Genomic DNA, 17,542 nt, shown 5'->3' on the forward strand with positions numbered 1-17,542 from the left:
TTGCAACCTGCGCAGTGGGGGGAGGCACTCACCGGGAGACAGCTGCTCAAGCGTTTGACTGCCGGTACACACTGTCTCCGGCTTCTGCATCTTCACGAGTGTCTCTAACCTCCCAATCCTCCCCTGTAATGCGTCGTACTGCTCCCGCTGCTGCCGAAAAGTCTCCATACCGGTGCTGCCTCTACAGGCTGGCACCCTTGAAAGCTGCACGTATGCGACTTCAATTAACACCAGTATTAAATGTATTACACTGTATTAATCAAGCCTTGTTTCCTTGATAATAGTTTATCTGTTCTTGCATATTGACATAGAACTTGAACCTTACTGCATGTACAGTGGTGTGAAAAAGTGTTTGCCCCCTTCCTGATTTCTTATTTTTTTGCATGATTGTCACACTGAAATGTTTCAGATCATCAAACAAATTGAAATATTAGACAAAGATAACACAAGTAAACACAAAATGCAGTTTTTAAATTAAGGTTTTTATTATTAAGGAAAAAAAAATCCAAACCTACATGGCCCTGTGTGAAAAAGTGATTGCCCCCTAAACCTAATAACTGGTTGGGCCACCCTTAGCAGCAACAACTGCAATCAAGCGTTTGCGATAACTGGCAATGAGTCTTTTACAGCGCTGTGGAGGAATTTTGGCCCACTCATCTTTGCAGAATTGTTGTAATTCAGCCACATTGGAGGGTTGTCGAGCCTTAACCGCTTTTTTAAGGTCATGCCACAACATCTCAATCGGATTCAGGTCAGGACTTTGACTAGGCCACTCCAAAGTCTTCATTTTGTTTTTCTTAAGCCATTCAGAGGTGGACTTGCTGGTGTGTTTTGGATCATTGTCCTGCTGCAGAACCCAAGTGCGCTTGGTTCGAACAGATGTCACGAACAGATGGCCGGACATTCTCCTTCAGGATTTTTTGGTAGACAGCAGAATTCATGGTTTCATTTACCACAGCAAGTCTTCCAGGTCCTGAAGCAGCAAAACAGCCCCAGACCATCACACTACCACCACCATATTTTACTGTTGGTATGATGTTCCTTTTCTGAAATGCTGTGTTACTTTTACGCCAGATGTATTGGGACACACACCTTCCAAAAAGTTCAACTTTTGTCTCGTCAGTCCACAGAGTATTTTCCCAAAAGTCTTGGGGATCATCAAGATGTTTTCTGGCAAAACTGAGACGAGCCTTTATGCTCTTTTTTCTCAGCAGTGGTTTTCATCTTGGAACTCTGCCATGCAGGCCGTTTTTGCCCAGTCTCTTTCTTATGGTGGAGTCATGAACACTGACCTTAACTGAGGCAAGTGAAGCCTGCAGTTCTTTGGATGTTGTTGTGGAGTTTTTTGTGACCTCTTGGATGAGTCATTGCTGCGCTCTTGGGGTAATTTTGGTCGGCTGGCCACTCCTGGGAAGGTTAACCACTGTTCCATGTTTTCGCCATTTCTGGATAATGGCTCTCACTGTGGTTCGCTGGAGTCCCAAAGCTTTAGAAATGGCTTTATAACCTTTTCCAGACTGATAAATCTCAATTACTCTGTTTCTCATTTGTTCCTGAATTTATTTGGATCGCAGCATGATGTCTAGCTTTTGAGGATCTTTTGGTCTACTTCACCTTGTCAGGCAGGTCCTATTTAAGTAATTTCTTGATTGAGAACAGGTGTGGCAGTAATCAGGCCTGGGTGTGGCTAGAGAAATTGAACTCAGCTTTCCAAAGATGTGATAAACCACAGTTGATTTATGTTTTAACAGGGGGGGCCATCACTTTTTCACACAGGGCCATGTAGGTTTGGATTTTTTTTTCCCTTAATAATAAAAACCTTCATTTAAAAACTGCATTTTGTGTTTACTTGTGTTATCTTTGTCTAATATTTCAATTTGTTTGATGATCTGAAACATTTCAGTGTGACAAACATGCAAAAAAAAAAGAAATCAGGAAGGGGGCAAACACTTTTTCACACCACTGTACATGTACTGGTACAATGGAATCCTTACTTACAGAAAGTTATGATAGTTATGATCGGGTGTGAATGAGGAATGTTGAATGGTATTGAATAGTTTGACTTTTGTGAAGGCAAATCCATGAGAATATTTTGTGCTCTAATCCTGCATTTAACATGATAAATCAAGTTAAAATAAGTTCCCAGATGCTTCCCTAGTTAATCTACTGTTCTTATCATAGTTTACTACAGTAAGCAACACTAGATCATAACCTTGTCGTGTGGTTTGGTAAGCCTTCAAACTAATTTTCTTGAAACACATAATTACAATACACTGTATAATAGCAGAATAACAATAACATCTTTTAACTGGATTTGATTGCTTTCAGAGTTCTTTTATAAGGAGTGTGCCTTTGTTTCTAAGGTTAACACTGTCCTTTCATTACAGAAGTATCATGAGGTCCAAGCAAATAAACACACATGCACATATGATCACCAGCGACCTGAAGGCTCTTCTGAATGACAAGAAGAGAGCCTTTAGGAGGGGAGATAAGGAAGAGGTCAAGCGTGTACAGAGGGAGCTAAAGCAGAAGTTAAGAGAGAGCAAGGATGCATACAGGAAGAAGATAGAGGACAAGCTGCAAAGGAATAGGGTGAGAGATGTATGGAGCAGCATGAGAGAGATCACTGGCTTCAAACAGGCTGGGGGTGCAACAGAAGGGAACCTGGAGATGGCCAACGAGTTGAACCAGTTCTTTAACAGGTTTAATTCTGAGTCCTCTGTGGCGCAACACCCATCCCCCCACAGCCACACGCTCCCTAACCCTTCACAGCTGCGACTGCCCAGTACCTCCTCCATCCCCCCACAAACATGGCCGCCTACAGCCACAACCCCCGACGGCTACTCACCCACCCATCCCCCACAGCTGCCACTCTCCAACACCTCCACCATTAACACCTGCAGCACTGAAAGCACTATGAGCACCATCCCCCAGGCCAGGCTGACCATCACAGCTGACCAGGTGAAGAAGGAGCTGAAGAGGCTGCACGAGGGTAAGGCCACAGGACCAGATAACATCTGCCCCAGAGTTCTGAGGGCCTGTGCTGATCAGCTGAGCGGAGTGCTCCAGCGACTGTTCAACCTGAGCCTGCGCTTGGAAAGAGTCCCGGTGATCTGGAAGACATCATGCCTGGTCCCGGTACCAAAGAAAGGGCGCCCCTCTGTCCTCAACGACTACAGACCAGTTGCACTGACTTCTCACATCATGAAGACACTGGAGAGGCTGGTCTTATCCCACCTGAGACCCCTGGTCAGCTCATCACTGGACACCCTACAGTTTGCCTACCAGCCCAGTGTTGGTGTGGAGGATGCAATCATCTACATGCTGCAAAGGGCCTACTCAAAGGACAAAGGAACTGGTAGTAGATTTCAGGAGGAAAAAGGTCAAACCTACTCCTGTCTACATCCATGGGAGTGGCGTGGAGATGGTGGACTCGTACAAGTACCTGGGAGTGCACATCGACGATAGACTGGAATGGTCTAAGAACATCGAGGCCATCTATAAGAAGGGACAGAGCCGACTTTACTTCTTGAGGAGGCTCAGGTCCTTCAATGTGTGTAGTAAGATGCTACACATGTTCTATCAGTCGGTGGTAGCGAGTGCCATTTTCTACGCAGTGGTGTGCTGGGGCTCTGGGATTAGAGCAGTAGATTCCAAAAGGCTGAACAAGCTCATCAGGAGAGCAAGCTCTGCCATTGGGTTTGACCTGGACTCCTTGGAGGTAGTGGCTGAGAGGAGAATGATGTCCAAACTAGTGGCCATCATGGACAACTTCTCCCATCCCCTCTATGACAGGCTTGCAGGAATGAAGAGCACGTTCAGCAATAGACTGATTCATCCACGGTGCGACAGGGAGCGTTACAGGAGGTCATTCTTGCCGTCTGCCATAAGACTGTACAACGCATCCACCTTGCGTCTTGGCAGAGGCAAGATCGACAGTGACCTGTTTCTGGACTAAACACATCTACACATCTACTGCTACATCTGTTCTCTTTCTTTTTCCCGTTTACAACCACTTTTTGTGCAATATATGCCAGGGACCTGTGCAATACATTTATATTTATATCTATAGTTACATCTATATTTATATTCATATGTGTGATATGAGTGTGATACGATTTTCTGTGTACTGTTCTGTTCTAGTTTGTTCTTGTGCGTCCGGACTGTGAGTAACTCTTGTATTGTATTGTATGTATTGTACTATTATTATATAATTCGTTACACTGTGGCTGTGTTGTGTGTGTTAAGCTGCTGTTGCACTGCAATTTCCCTCACGGGATCAATAAAGTATCTATCTATCTATATAAGTGACAAGTAATAGGTTTATTCCATGACGAAAAGAGAAGAGAGAAAACACAACGTTTCAGCTGTGAAGCCTTCTTCAGGTGTGCAGGTGTGCCTTCTTCTTTAGCACACCTGAAGAAGGCTTCACAGCCGAAACGTGTTTCTCTCTTCTCTTTTCAGCATGGAATAAACCTATTACTTGTTCCTTTGAAGACTACACATGCTGACGCAGCTATCCACCTGAACTACTTGCACATATACAGTAAGTGTTTGCAAGTCTGTATCTATATATTCTTGGTAATATGCTTCTATTTATGTAGTAAGAAAGCAATCAGAAGAACTTTTTATAAAGTATTCTTGGTAAAACTCATCAAATCATCTCACTTTTAAATAACTTAAAAAAGTTGCCTGATCACTTTCTTCTTGCTACTCTTTTGATAAAGAGGTATTGTTGTTTTTTTTAGGATAATGAAATCATTGTGAGAAAGATGTTTTAAAGAATTCTACAGGATATTTTAGCAAGTTAGCGAGATAACACTAGTAAGGACCCTGATAATTAGATACTAGTTATTTTTGTTTGGAAGTGTATCTTAGCATTTCAGAGAACAGCACAGCATGGCATAGAAAGTGATGCATTTGTATCACTATATTACGAATATTCTTTCAAATCATAATCAATTTTTCTATATTAAACTATAATAAAAATTCTATAATAAAATCAGTATAAAATTAACACAGATTTATTGTTTATTAGATTTAATGTCTGCTAAAGACTTATAATTATTAATTATAAAAGACCGTGTTATGGCAACTAGAATTTCGAAAGTAGTGGAGTATAAGTGGCTCAGCACTGGGAATACACGTTCTTTGATGGGCTGGAAAAGTCCTGTACATCACTGTGTAGGGTCAATAGGTGTATGACTGTGTAAGAGAGGTTGGACAAACCTGGGGTCAAAGGTCATGGGCGTGAGCAGAAATGTAAAGATAAAATGGCCAATTCTAATTTGGGTGGGTATAAAATTATTATTATTATTATTACTATTACTACTACTTACCAGGCAGCACAGTAGTACAGTGGTTAGCATTGCTACCTTATAGCACTGGGGCCCTGGGCTTGATTTTGGACTCAGGATGCCATCTGTGAAGTCTTTTCTCCCAGGGTTTCCTCTGGGTGCTCCGGTTTCCTCCCCCAGTCCAAAAATATACTGGTTGGCTCATTGGCTTCTGAGAAAAGATTAACTCTAGTGTGCGCTTCAGTGTCTGTATCTGCCCTGCGATTAAGTGGCTTCTTGTCCAGGGTGTCACCTTCCTTGTGCCCATTGCTTCCAGGGATACAAACATCAGTATCATCTTTATCATTGCCACTACTAAATTAAACACAATGTACCTCACAACTGGCAGCCCACTAAAGCTCAGCAGCTGTGAGCCTGGTCAGTATCTGGATGGGAGACCTCCTGGGAAAACTAAGGTTGCTGCTGGAAGAGGTGTAAGTGGGGCCAGCAGGGGGTGCTCACCCTGCAGTCTATGTGAGTCCTAATGCCCCAGTATAGTGACGGGGACACTATACTTTAAAAAGGCACTGTCCTTCGGATGAGACATAAAACCGAGGTCCTGACTCTCTGTGGTCATTGAAAATCCCAGGGCGTTTCTCGAAAAGAGTATAGGTGTTACCCCAGCATCCTGGGCAAATTTCCCATTGGCCCTTACCAGTCATGGCCTCCTAAGAATCCCCATCTTTGAATTGGCTTCATTATTCCACTCTCCTCCCCACTAAATAGCTGGTGTGGGGTGAGTGTTCTGTGTACACTTTGGCTTCACATTGGTGGTGGTGGTGGACGAGAGTCCCCAATACCTGGAAAGAGCTTTGAGTGGAGTGTCCAGAAAAGCACTATAAAAGTGTAAGGAATTATTATTATTATTATTATTGACCTTTTCAAAGTACTGTGTTAACAGTAATAACTTGCAATCCATCATCTACTGACTCTTCATAAATCGATAACTGCTGTTCATTGTAAGTATGAATGAATAGAATGTGATCTGTTATCTCGGTGTGTTGTAATATCTCTTTGTGTGTCCACACAGGAGTCCTACACTTTGACCAGACTCAGGGTTTCTGGCTCAGTCACAGTGTCCCCCACTTCCCTCCATTCCCAGAAAGGGGGTACAGCTGGCCGTCCTCGGGGAAACTGAACGGCCGGACCACGCTCTGTATCACTTACAAATCTACACAATTCCCTCAGATAGGTGCGCAACATAGGGAAGCTAGCATTATGCTAATAGCAAAATACCATTTTATTTTTATTTGTATTGCTCAGTTCAAATTGAAAGAGACGACAATGCGAGGCCATTTACCAGATTCAATATTTGTTGGGCCGGATTTTTGTTTTTGTTTTTTAACCGTGAGCCGAGCCATAGAATGGAATGTGTGGGGTAAATTGAATGTGTAGTCCTTGCTTCATAGGACTGCAGACTTGTGCTGTAGCCCAGCACTACAATGGAATTATTGAGTGTGGCGGGTCTTCAGATATAGCAGGCAGTGTTAAGAAGCTGGGGAAATCCAAATTAACTGCTTCTGCATCAGAAAACTTAATGTCTCTCTTCTCAATGGAGAACACAATTTCCCCTTCTAGCTTCTTTGTCTCCTTATTCCACAGAAGATGGTTTGTAGTGTTACCTTCCTCAGTTTTGTATTTATTGATTTTAATCATACAAAAATGAACAGTTTATTTTTCCTCACAGTTCAGTGACATGAAGGTATGAAAAAATAAAACCGAAGCCCTCCAGCACCTCTGTGGGCTGTGGGTGTTCCGGCCCGGGTATAATGGTTACTGTTGTAACAACATAAGGTGTTTGCATTGCAAGTGAGAGGATGCGATTTAGCCAACAATAAAGTTGTTTTCCTTTCTTTTTCCTCAGCCGAGCAGCTGTTGTATTATAACCCCCGCGTGTACAACTGCTCCTTGCCTGAACTCTTTCGCCACGAACTGCCCAGAATGAGCTGCATTTGCGAGGGCTCTGTAAAGCCCTGGGTGCAGGGAAGGAGGATGGGGAAACTGCTGTCAGCTCGGGGAGAAACCTTCCTCAGCCTTGCCAAGTCTCGCTTCTTTGTGGATGGTGAGAGTGGTTTTCTTTTAAAACCACGCAGACTGTACAAAAAGATCTGTGATGAAACACCAACTACAATCTGACATATCAGCTGTCCTTATCAAAGGTTCTGTACCAGGATATGCATTTGGAATCTTTTTCCTGGAATTGAGCATTTGTTTGGTCACGTAGGTTTCCCATTGATTCTGGAGCTGGTTAAAGTTCAGAAACCTTCCTGGACAGCACTGATTTTCATTCTGCACTGAGGAGAAGAGTCGGATAAAAACAGTCGACTCCGACTCTCGAAACGTCCAGAAATACATTCACATTTAAAGATGTTGAAATACTCCATGGTAGTTATGCTTACGTTCCAGTGATTTGCAATTCACCAGTGTGGACAAGTGGCCCCTTTGAACTTACTCAGATTTAATGTGTTGTCTTAGCGATGTATTACAGTCTTCCGTCCTTGCAGTCGTCTGTTGCCAGGCCACTGCCAAATGCATATTCATTTTTAGCACGTATTCTCTTCTTTATGGAAGTGTGGAGGCAACCCAAGTAAATGCACTTTTAAGTCCTAAAAACAAGCTAGCTAAATTCCCTTTGAATTCCTGTGCTCTCACATTAAAAGTGTGGCTTGGCTGTCTTGAGAAGCATGACAGAGACTTCCATCACCTTTCACAGGCCAGAAAATTGCCCAGATTTTGCTCCTATTAAAAACATAGCTCAGTCCTGCACACCTTACTGTCATCACAACCTCTGCTGCAATTGTTATTGTAAAGATTGCAAATCCTGTAAAGCAATGCGACTGCAAGATGCTACAGATATTTCAGAACCAGTGAGATACTGTACATGCAACTTCCTGGTCATAGTTTTTACTCTTTACAGCATGATGACGGGCTTTGCTTATATTTTGGCCAGTGGTTGCATGTACAGGTTTGCAAAAGGCCGCACATTGTTAAGAGCCAAACATGAAAATGACAAAAGAAGAACGAGACAAATTACATTTCTTCATCCCAGACAAACATTAAAAATAAAATGCAGACAGCGAAAAGGGAAAACAATTTGGTCTTGACTTTATTCAAAGCTATCCATTACATGGTACAATGAGTTTATATAATGGTATATTAGCCACCAATATAATACATAAACTGAAACAAACTTTTCAGATTTGGCAAAAAACAATCTTAGTTTGATCATTTTTAACTAAGCTTAGTTAAATATCAATTTCAGATTAGATGCAATAATAAGATCAGAATGGAAAAATATTTAAACCATACAGTATATGTGTCTGTTTTCATAATCTTGCAATAACATAAAACATCATATTCGATAGTATATCACCAGCAATAAACTGCAAAGTGTGTAATATTGCTAGAAGCAGAATACATCCCAAGAAAACAAGACCTAGGTCCAAAATAATCATTTAACAGAGTTCGCATAGTTTTGAGATGAAAAATCCACTCCACCTACAGTGAATCATCCATCAGTCTTCTAACCACTTTATCCACTATAAAGTCACTGGGGAGCCAGAGCCTATCCCAGCAAGCAAAGGGGAAAAGGCAGGATATACACTGGACAGGATGCCAGGACATCACAGTGCACACAGAGACAAAAACACACAGCACTTACCCAAGAGTCCATTTTCCCAAAAGCCAATTAACCCAACTAGTCTGTTGTTTTTGGACTGTGGGACCAAAAACTGGAGCACCCAGAGGAAACCCCTGCAAACACGGGGAGAACATACAAACTGCACATTGTAGTTCACATCTGTAGGGCAGAAACACATGTTGCGCTTCTAAAACTGTCTTGCTACAAGGGCTTTCCAATCACTACCAGTAGCTCTTTTATGTTGTTCTGTTGTGATTGTTATCAAAACATAAAAAGTTCTGAAAGAACTCAATTGGAAAACAAAGCACTGAAAACCGTTTAGTAAGGGGAAATGTTTCATTATACAATGTGAAAATGGCAGTAAAATTAAATTCCAGACCGGTAAGAGCTTTTTTTTTACTTTTCACAGAGTGTTTCCTTTCTCTTTAAACCAAGAAAGAGCCCTGTCTGGAGAGCCATTGTAGATGCTGTTAAATGCCTTATATTTCTACTTTGTTGACATACTTGAGGGTTGTCTTTTACAGACATCTACACTGGTTGGGCTGCTCAAGTTTTAAAGACTACTCTGTTGATGGAAACCTGGCAAACGAAAAGAGCATGAACTGCCTTCGAACTGCTCCCTTCCTGAACACGTTTTAAATATCAAAAGAATTAAACTGCCGGGACCTGTGGAGTTCTGGTCTCACTTTGATCATGCCAAGTGGTGTGTATCCCAGGAGTATGGAGACCAGTGGATCTGCACTGGAGATCTAAACAGAGAGGACTGCCAGCAGTGGAAAAGTGGAGGACTTATTTGCTCACAAAACCCTGTTATCTACCACGCTTTCAGGGGGGCTGTGTCCTGGTTTGTTAGGTGCAGAGACATGTTTAAACTGTAAGAGGGGGAATGTTTGACCCTGTTGTTGCAATTCAGTTACGCTGACTCTTTCTGTATCTATCTGTTGCAGATGCAGAGCAGTGTTAATTGTGCTCAGGTTTAGCAAATGCCGCTTGATATTTTGAAGCTAATGTTTGCTGAAAAGCAAGAAAAAAAGTTGCTCAAATGCAAATGTGCTTCTTTCCAGAACAACTAAAATGTATAGGTTTAAACATGGGTTGATGGCTAACACAAAAGAAGAAACACCCAACGACTGCAATTATCAATCCATTCATCTATTATCAGAAAGCAGCTTTTTTTCCTGTGAAGTGTAGTGGCAAAGCTCTTCATTTAAAATAAGAGGACACTGGTTGTAAATGTCAATCAGAATTAAGTTGCGCAAATGTTTTTTCTTTATAGGTTTGGTTGGGTTCCCACCAGCAGTTCTGTGAAATCTTTCCTCATTTTGTGCTTTTGTCTTCTGTTGTGCGAATCCCATCTATAGCCAATAAATGATGGTGCTCGCAGCTCTGAATATATTAAGATTAGTGGAATTCCTGGTCTACCAGCACTCTTTTGTTGTGTGCATCTAATCTATAATCAATAAGTTAAGATAACAGCATATTATTTGCTGAGGTACGCAGATATTCCTGACTTCCATTGTTGGTGGAGCTGGGTCATATTTGCCTGGGAAAAAATGTGCACAACATGATTTCTTCTAAAAAAACGTTTCTACTAGCATCTTGTGCTGTGTTCCTCAAATGTCTTATTTTTCCTGTTGGCACTGTTTTTCTTCCCGTTTTCTTCTACCACCTTACAGTGCGCTCACAAATTATTGTCACCCTTAATGAAGAACAAAAAACCCCATATAAAATAAACAGCACAGATACTGGGTAAACTAGTGAAAAACACTGATTTTATTTTCTCTCAAACATTTCTTAGTTGATTTTTAAATGGTGTGTTTAGGATCATTGTCATGCTGGGAGGTCCACCAGAGACCAAATTATGCTGTAGCTTTTTGGCATAGGCAGCCAGATTTTTGCCCAGAATATCCTGATATTTAGTAGAGATCATGATACCTTTGTCCTTAACAAGGGCCCCAGTGGCATCACAACCACCCCACAACATCAATGTTCCACCCCCATATTTCACAGTGAATATACTTTTTTTCGTGTGAGTATGCATCCCTCTCCAACGCCAAACATACTGGTGGTGTGAGTGGCCACACACTTCAATTTTGGTCTCACCTGACCATAGCACCGGGTTCTAGTCAAAGTCCCAATGGCATTTAGCAAACTCCAGACACTTCAGTTTGTTTCTTGTTATCAATTCCTTCTGGCAACCCTTCCAAACAGCTTTTTGGCATGGATGTACCATCTAATTATTGATTTGGAGACTCAAGGACTCCAAGATGCAACCAGACTCTGCAGTTCTCCAGCTGTGACCCTTGGATTCTTTACCATTTGTGAAGATCAATACTAATTTGTCTCTTAATTTGTCACTTCTTTGCCTTTCCCCATGGTGGTGGATGGCCAAAGTTTTTATTATGAGTGTTTACCTCTTTTTATACCCTGGTGAAACAGCAAGTCCAGAAAATGTTCCTTTTGACTGAGTTATATTTAAAAAACCATAAATTCATTTCAGATTTTATTTTGTTCAGTTTTCTTAAAGAAAAGTGGGGGATCTAATAATTTTGACATTAATGTTTCTGGAAAAAACATGTATTACTCATTTTCAACATTTGTTTTGAAATAATTCCCATTGTCTGGGCATAAGATAGACTCATTATCTGTGCTGTGTATTTTATACAGCTTGTTTTGTTCAACTTTATCAAGGGTGCCAATAATTCTTGAGCCCACTATACCTGCTTAGATAAATAGAATCACTATTACACACAAAGAAAAACACTCAAAACACTAACTTCTGTTCTTGGAAGTATAGTGTTCAGTCCAATTTTAATGCATCACTGATATTTGAAGAAAGTGAAAACCGCTTTGCACTGTTTGGAGATGATTGCTAAGATCATCCAGGTGGATGCTGCACATTGGTGGTGGCGGAGGGGAGTCCCCATTACCTGTAAAGTGCAATATAAGTGTAAGCAATTAATTACTGAGCTTAATTTTGTGGGTCTGTATAAACAAAATTGCAAGTAGGATCAGATTTCAAATATTGCTCTGACAAAGTGTAAACCCAGAAAAAACTCCCCTTATGCAAAACTGGGTGAAGGGACTTATACCTTGATCACAGCTGCTTCCTCAATGTGCGGTTTTAAACTTCCAATTTTGATAAAGTTCTAGCCCAGGAATGTTAAAAGGTTACAAGCGAGAGAAAGATATTCTGCCCATCTTTTCTGTTTGGTTGATAGTAACTATTGATAAAAGATTCTTTGTAGCAACGAGTCCACATTCTCAGTTCTTTTCAGGATTTTGAATACTCAAGTCTCCACATCTTCAATCCTCCAGCCAAAAGTGATAAAGTTGTTTTAACCTCTCAGTTTACAACACAATACTGTACCTTTCAATGTGGGAGTTATTCTGGTTTCTCTTCCTTAGACTGTTTCCAATGTCAATTATTGTAATGCTCTTTTAATATAAGGACTCCTACATTTTATCTTTAGCTTTCCAATATGCCCATTTCTAATATACAATGAAGTCATTGTTCTCTGTATTAAAAAACAATATGAATACAAGCTAATAAAGGAAGACTGAAATAGCGGTTTGAGACAAGCCAGCCTCTTCAGACCTCATTAGGCCCCAGCATATGGACAAGCCACAACAGAAAGGAAATACTGCAGAAAAAAGTTAAGTCACAAGCTGCCCCACCACCACCAACAACAACAAAATCCTCCCATAGAACTATTTATAAACTGTACCAGACCTAGGCTAATTGACACCATGTGAGAATGTGCCTCTCACCCTTAACTAATTTGCTAATTCACCCCCACGTGGGTCTATGTACACATGATTGAGGCCTGAACCCCCTCAGCTGAAACTAGTGCATCAACACTGCTGACCCACCACACTGTTGTATTTGAGAGCTTCCTTAAATAGAGGTGAAATGTGCTCTCACTGTCCTATTCAAATTCTTTGGTTCCTGAAATGAATAGTAGCACAGATGTAAAGAAAGAACAACTGGATACAGCAATCGCTCAGCAGGTCTTTTTAAGCCTATGTGAGTTGCACTGATCGGGCAAAATCACTGTCCATGCTCATATGTCCTCGTATGTCGGGAGTTAGGACACAGAATTTTTATTTTTATTGAATTAAAACCCTGTTGTGGTGAAAGAACATCAAGACTGTTATAAAATGAACACTCATTGATATGTTATTGCGTTTCACAAATGTAACAATAGCACTTTGTGATGATATTATTTTAAACTGCTTTAATGATGTCAAAATAATCAAAGTACCTAACTGAGAAATTCTGCTCTAGGTCATAGTCTGATTTACAGTGTCCTTTCACGTATCTAATACTGGATATACCGGTAGTTCTGGACTTAAAAATTAGAAAATGACTATGGGATGGCTTTATTGGAAATCTCTCAAGAATTCACATACACTTTTACCTTTGTTTGTTGGGAATGAAAGCATAATAGAAAATGCTGAATGTCCATTTAATGACTGATCGCATAGCACTACATCCATATTGCACTACAATAAATTACACATTAATCCAAGAAAGAACTGCACTGTAACTTATAGACCATAAATAGACTTAAATAGACCATAAATGCTGTGAATGAAGTGAAGTGTGAACTGAAATGTCTTTCTTCACCAAATATTACTTTGTCTTGTGTGCCAGCCTTAAGCATGAGATACAATACAAGCTGGAAAGGTTTGACTCAACATGAATACATTTGTTACTACATGCAAATTTGTCTTGAAAGTTAAGCTTCTAGGTTTGAAAAAATGATGGGCACTTTATAATGAAGGAAAACAGTTTGGTACTGATTTATTATTGCATTTTTCTGTAAAATTCGATGGTTTGATTGTAGGCAATTGAGAAGGACAAACCAGATTTCTTGAGCCCTTGTTTCCATTAGGATGCCGTTTGGATGCTGCTGATCTGGCCGCTGATGATATTTGTACACAGTGGGCTCACTGCTGGTGCAGCCGTGTCCTGCAGGAACGAGCAGGGGGAGTCTGTGGACTGGTGAGTGGTTTTTCTGCCTTTACTAATTCCCCAGTATACATGCAACAGCAAAGAGGTGTAAATTGTAATAAACAGTAGATGGACACATTCTTTCATTGCGTGTATTAAACATTACAATTTAGAATAAATAAAAGCTGAAAAAAGAGAATCAGCTTAAAGCATGTGTGTCCAGCTATAGTTCTGGATGCCATGATCCAGCAGATCTCAGGTTGCTTTGGCCGTATCCCAATATGCAAGGGCTTAGGGTGTTTCATTTCTAAATTTGTCACAAGGGTGCTCACCAGCACCGCCAATGCAGACTTCTCTGAAGTCCGCATTGGAGTGGACTCCGCTGAAGGGAATTACCCCCAATTGCTCGCGGAATGGTGACGTTCCACATTCTAACGTATCAAGGCGGAGAGAAGTTGCCATGGAGAATACAATATTCACGTATTAGCAAAATGGAACTTTTTTTAAGTTTTAGAACTCATAATATTGTAACGCATACGGCCACCATTGGTTGTGAGAGCCGGCTTACCAGCGCGGTGACGTCACCGCCCTTCCCTGTGAATAGCAGGGACCGCAGCCGCCGGGCTGATGGGAGATTTCCCTTTAGTTCAGCTGGCTGGGTCCCTGTTGAGTGACGCCGGAGGCCCGGGTTCCAGTCCCCGATGGTGGGGGTTCGACCTGAGGCGGCAGAGGAGAGGGCGCATACCCACGTGAACACCGGAGCGCTACAATTTTTTTGAAAAAACAAACTTCATTAGGCTACTTTAGATTCAAACTGTATGTATTCTACGTACAAAGTTTTGACATAAAGCTTTTATTTCATCACCCCCATTTCGACTGATGTATATTTATTCATTTACCTGCTTTGTATTTTGTACACAGAGTATTTATTTCGTATTTAATAGTACAAGCTTTGAGGTATAGCCAAGTTTACCTTATTTAGTTGAATGAAAGCGTTATGTTCCTCGTACTGTCATTTTTGTACTGGGACAGACGATATGAAATGTATTTAATGGTACACAGCTTGGAATAAGCAGCGATATTGCCAGTGATTCCTTAGTTTACTTCGCCTGTTATGAATCGAGGTTAAGTTTTCAACATAAATGAACACAGTGTCACTACATTTGTACAGGAATTGACGAGATAAAATTCAATTTAATCAAACTGCAAGCGGACAACGAAAAAATTAACAGCCGACTTGGATTTCGACCCTCCTGAACCGTGTGACAAAACAGTGACATCACGCGAGGGTGCTTTTTACCTTTTTGTACTAGTGCGCCCTTTAATACTGGCGCACTTGAAGTCCACACTTGCGCTACATCACAGAAGTGCGGACTTGTAGAAATGGCTTAGGGCGCAGGTCGAGAACTGGGACATGGCTTTTATCTCTGAAGCACCCAGAGATTTGGGGAAGGACATTAAACCGTTGTGGCTAAGCAAATAATTAGATTATTGGGAGGTAAGAGCCGAGTTGGAATTGAAGATTCATTTAACTGGTGAATAATTAAATACTGGAGTCACACCTGAAGAAGGCTCCACGTTGTGTTCTCTTTCTTCTTTTTTTCAGCATGGAATAAACCTATTACTTGTTCCTTTGCAGCCTACTCATGCTGACGCAGCTACCCACCTGAACTATCAATGTAACATTACTTTTTCACAACAATTTTATTATCAGAGAACAGATTATTTGATCAGAAATAGTTCCAGTTTCCTGTTTGATTGTTGTACTGTCTTTTGATTGTTTGAATCTTAATTTATGCATTTGTACACTTACGTTTTAAGTTGCTTTAAAAATAATGAGGTAGTGAACACCCCACCTACCTTGACAGGTAACAAACTCTTTGTTTTGTTTTTCTCACATAAAAATGTAGGAGAAAAATGTTTGACACTTCCAATTTTTGATTAACCTGTTATTAACATTGACACATTTAGCCAATTTCCTCCTCCTTAAACATTTGTTATATCTCTGCAGCAGAACATAGCAGGAGCCTGGTTCAGGTCTTAAATTGAAGGTAACCCCCTTGGCTTTGAGTGTGAACAGTCAAATTTCTTATATTTCTTAATGTGTCCACTCAGCAGACAAACATATGAAAAAAACCCCCAAAAAACAGCAGGCGAAAATGTTTTTTTGGTCTTCAGAGGTCAGATTTTTCAACTATATGCATGTCAAGGGCCTGGGAATGATTTGAAAACCTTGTTCTAGGTGACTACTAGCTTGGATACAAATCTGGGAAAAATTGATCAATTAGAAAAAATTCTACATCATGTTTTGTGAAGACTGAACCTGGAATGAAATTTCACGCCTATAATAAAAAATCATAAAAATATTGAAAATAAGAATAATAACCATTGCAATTGCTATAAAAACCATTAGACACTGCTAGAGAGCCTTTATCTGCTGTTATGCAATGGAAAAAAAACTCAGAGTTGCCTTCTGGTGTGAAAAAAAGGAGCACTGATAAGAAACTGATTGATTACCCCTTCTGAGTCAATGATTGACAGCTAAAAGGCAGGCGGAATGCAGCTGGAGGCTTCTAGAGGAAGCCTTACCCCCTAAGGGCTCTGAATGGCTGAAAATACAATGAATGACAGTGGTTTTTACCAATCAGATCGCCTTAGTTCTAGCGGTCGTTCTTCAAACATTTACTATGAAGTCAATAACCTTCAAGAGTTAAACTGGAGATAAACTAGTCTGGGTTATTTTGGATATATATCATGCTTCAGAATAAGGTAAAAACATGGAATATATATACTGTATATATACGCTGGTTTTTGCTTTTGCGGTTTTGTTGGTAAAAATGTATGATATTGACATGCTGTGCTAGCCGGGTGTTTTTATTGGGATTCTGCTAGTTCATTAATTTATTGGTTTATTGCATAACAGTGTCATATCTGTGGAAACAAACTTTATGGTTTTGTTGTGATGATATTGGAGAATACGTGCATGTGAGAAAATTTGTGGAGCAGTTAAAAAAAATGTTGTTTATCTTGCGTTTATCTTAAAAATAAAAAGTGTCATCTGGGGGGACAGGCGTGGTCACCAGTGACCACGATCCGGGCAAACAGGTTTTTTCAATTTTTTTATTGATATCACATTACGTTATAAATTATAGAGCTTAACTTTCTGTATGCATCATATGAAAAAAAATGACAGAAAACCTCTACAACATGTTCACTGACATAACGATGTACTATTCAGTACTGGAATTTATTTTTTTGTTTAGATATTTTTTCTATTTATAGAACACTGCATTAATAATTATTGAACTTAATTTTCTATGTGTGCTTCATATGAAAGAAACTGACCGAAATAACATCATATGTTCACTGACATATTGATGTACTGTACACATGTATGCATAGCCCGTGGGGTGTGATTAACGGGCATTTCGACTTATGTAAATTTCTAGTTACGTAAGGGTTTCTGGAACTGAACTATTATGTAACTCGAGGTTTGTCTGTACATTTTTGTCTCTATCCTTAAGCTCTAGAATGTTACTGTGAAATTAAGACATTTGGGTCTTCAATTCATAGACTGAAACAGACACCTGTTGCAAAAAAACTGACCTA

The 17,542-nt window shown here is 40.4% G+C and overlaps 1 pseudogene; it reads left to right on the plus strand.

The window, feature by feature from the left end:
• Positions 1 to 5,273: 5,273 nt before the first annotated feature.
• LOC148823781 (deoxyribonuclease-2-beta-like) lies at positions 5,274 to 9,854 on the plus strand (annotated as a pseudogene).
• The last annotated feature ends 7,688 nt before the right edge of the window (positions 9,855 to 17,542 follow it).

The sequence above is a fragment of the Atractosteus spatula genome, chromosome 11 (genome assembly GCF_055471065.1).
Source record: "Atractosteus spatula isolate fAtrSpa1 chromosome 11, fAtrSpa1.hap1, whole genome shotgun sequence".
Classification (NCBI taxonomy): Eukaryota; Metazoa; Chordata; class Actinopteri; order Semionotiformes; family Lepisosteidae; genus Atractosteus; species Atractosteus spatula.